The sequence below is a fragment of the Mesoplodon bidens genome (genome assembly GCF_964165515.1).
Source record: "Mesoplodon bidens genome assembly, chromosome: 1".
Lineage (NCBI taxonomy): Eukaryota > Metazoa > Chordata > Mammalia > Artiodactyla > Ziphiidae > Mesoplodon > Mesoplodon bidens.
In genome coordinates, this window is record NC_138176.1 from 16,224,172 (window position 1) to 16,227,094 (window position 2,923).

Here is a 2,923-nt window from a genome sequence, read left to right on the forward strand (position 1 = left end):
TTGTATTTCTAACATGCTTCCTGGGGAGACTCTGATGCTTGTCTGAGCACCACTCTTTGAATAGCCCTAAGTGTACCATGCACCCTATTAATTCCTGGGAACCCAGGTGTCCTGACTTCTAGCTCTGTACTCCGTCCACTGCAATAACATCCACTGTATATTGTAATAGTTTATTCTGACCTCTAAATTGACCAGACAAAAGGTGATATTGTGTATATATTTGTAAATATTTATTACATATAATAAATTAACGTTCTCATTAATATATACTTATATTTAATCAATCAACCTAATATGTGGTGGTTCTGAGCATTTGTATGAACTGATATTATATAGAAAATTTAATTGTCATGAAAACCATTAGATAAAAACATTTTAAAGACCTCTCATTGGGGTTTATTATTAAGGTTCTGAACATTCCTGGAAATAAAACATTTTAAGTCAAATTTTGTTGTCAATAGTCCATGTAGAATACAGATTGCCAACAAACACATGAAAGGATGCTCAACATCACTAATGATTAGAGAAATGCAAATCAAAACCACAATGAGGTATCACTTCACACCAGTCGGCATGGCCATCATCAAAAAATCTAGAAACAATAAATGCTGGAGAGGGTGTGGAGAAAAGGGAACCCCCTTGCAATGTTGGTGGGAATGTAAATTGATACAGCCACTATGGAGAACAGTATGGAGGTTCCTCAGAAAACTAAAAATAGAACTACCATATGACCCAGCAATCCCACTACTGGCCATATACCCTGAGAAAACCATAATTCAAAAAAGAAACATGTACCACACATTTATTGTAGCACTATCTACAATAGCCAGGACATGGAAGCAACCTAAATGTCCATCAACACACGAATGGATAAAGAAGATGTGGTACATATATACAATGGAATATTACTCAGCCATAAAAAGAAATGAAATTGAGTTATTTGTAGTGAAGTGGATGGACCCAGAGTCTGTCATACAGAGTGAAGTAAGTCAGAAAGAGAAAAACAAATACCTTATGCTAACACATATATACGGAATCTAAAAAAAAAAAAAAAAAAAGGTTCTGATGAACCTAGGGGCAGGACAGGAATAAAGACGCAGATGTAGAGAACGGACTTGAGGCCACGGCGTGGGGGAAGGGTAAGCTGGGATGAAGTGAGAGAGTGGCGTGGGCATATACACACTACCAAATGTAAAACCGATAGCTAGTGGGAAGCAGCTGCATAGCACAAGGAGATCAGCTCTGTGCTTTGTGACCGCCTAGAGGGGTGGGATAGGGAGGGTGGGAGGGAGACGCAAGAGGGAGGGGATATGGGGATATATGTATACATATAGCCGATTCACTTTGTTATACAGCAGAAACTAACACACCATTGTAAAGCAATTACACTCCAATAAAGATGTTAAAGAAATAGTCCATGTAGAAAAAAATTACGTATGTGTTGCAGAACATTTGTAATCATATAAGGCAAAATAAGCTCCCCAAATCTGCATTTTCAAATTTCATTTTTGCTTCAGGGAAAACTGACTTCTTACTCAGCTGATATTTATACTTGGAAGATCTGCATTCATGCAACACTTAAGGATAACATTAATTACAATATTTATAAGACATCTTTCCATGAGGCTCTCAAATAACTACATACAGTCATGTAATCTTTTTCTCAGTGTGGGCTCAAGATAGGTAGAGAATTATCAATGCCATCTTAGAGATGACAAGCCTGCAGTTCTGCACACACCTCAGGTGTCTTGCTGAAGGTCATTCACAGACCTAGCAGTAAAGGGCAAATCAGAACCCAGGCCTTGGAAATCCTAACTCAGGAGAGCCCACTCACATAACCATTCTTTAACAGATGATGCGCCTCTGCACAGGAGGGTCGGGAAACTGTGAACACAAAGGTGCGACTCAAGCCAGCCAGCCAGCGTGGTTACTTGGTAATGGCTTAGGGAAGAAGGACAGGAGAGGCGGAGAGTCAAGCTACTGGCTAAAGTTAAACCACTGGCTTGAATTACCCATTTCTCTTTATTTCCCATTATCATGGAAAAAATATGAGTTGATATTTGTTCTTTATGGCTTATCAAATCTGACCTGGGAGAACCTAGTATAGCTTCTGATAATTGATGGTTTATTAAAAGAGCTTAAGTCGAATGTATCAGATTCGCACATGAACAATTAGGAGGCAATTCATTTTCAAATAATAAGGGCTCCATGAGTGCTTAATGAAAATTATAATTTAATTATCTTCAATTGCAACATATGATTGGGGGAAACCTATTTAAAGTGTTTGCCTAGCCTCCACTATTCTTCCCTCTGCCATCCTTTGAAAATACTATGTATTCCTGGTGAGTGCTCATTTTGCCCTGCTTGAGGGTGATGCAGCAACTTACTGTATCTCCCCAGAATGTTCACTTCACGGATGACTGAAAATAATGATGTTCATTGTATTGCGGGTGCTTTACCACTTCCAAGTGATGAGCGGCTTTATGAGCTGAGGAACTTGGATTCTTTTTATGAGCGACATCCAGGGAGTTCCAGAGCCCAGGCGTTACACTGCTGGCAAGGCTCCCCATTTGTTAGGACCTTGGGCCAGTCCCTGGAGGCCCAGAAAGAGCCTGGAAGCACATCCATAGGTACAGCGCTGAGTGTGAATTTCAGAGGAGGCTGAGTTGTCAGGATTCAATCTCTCTCAGTTCAGCCCCTCCTTTCACCCCACTGACACTGAACTAGTTCAGGTTTCCACTGTGTCTAACACCTAGCTCACTCCCTGGCCCATCCTAAGTGCTCAAATGTTAACTGTTGTTGCTACTGCTTTCCAGTCTTTAATACTAGTCTGATCGTGCCCTTTCTAGCCTAGACGAAAGCACAAATGCGATGGTTCTCTGCAGGACAACCCTCTCTGCCAGGGCTCACCTTAGCCAGCGAT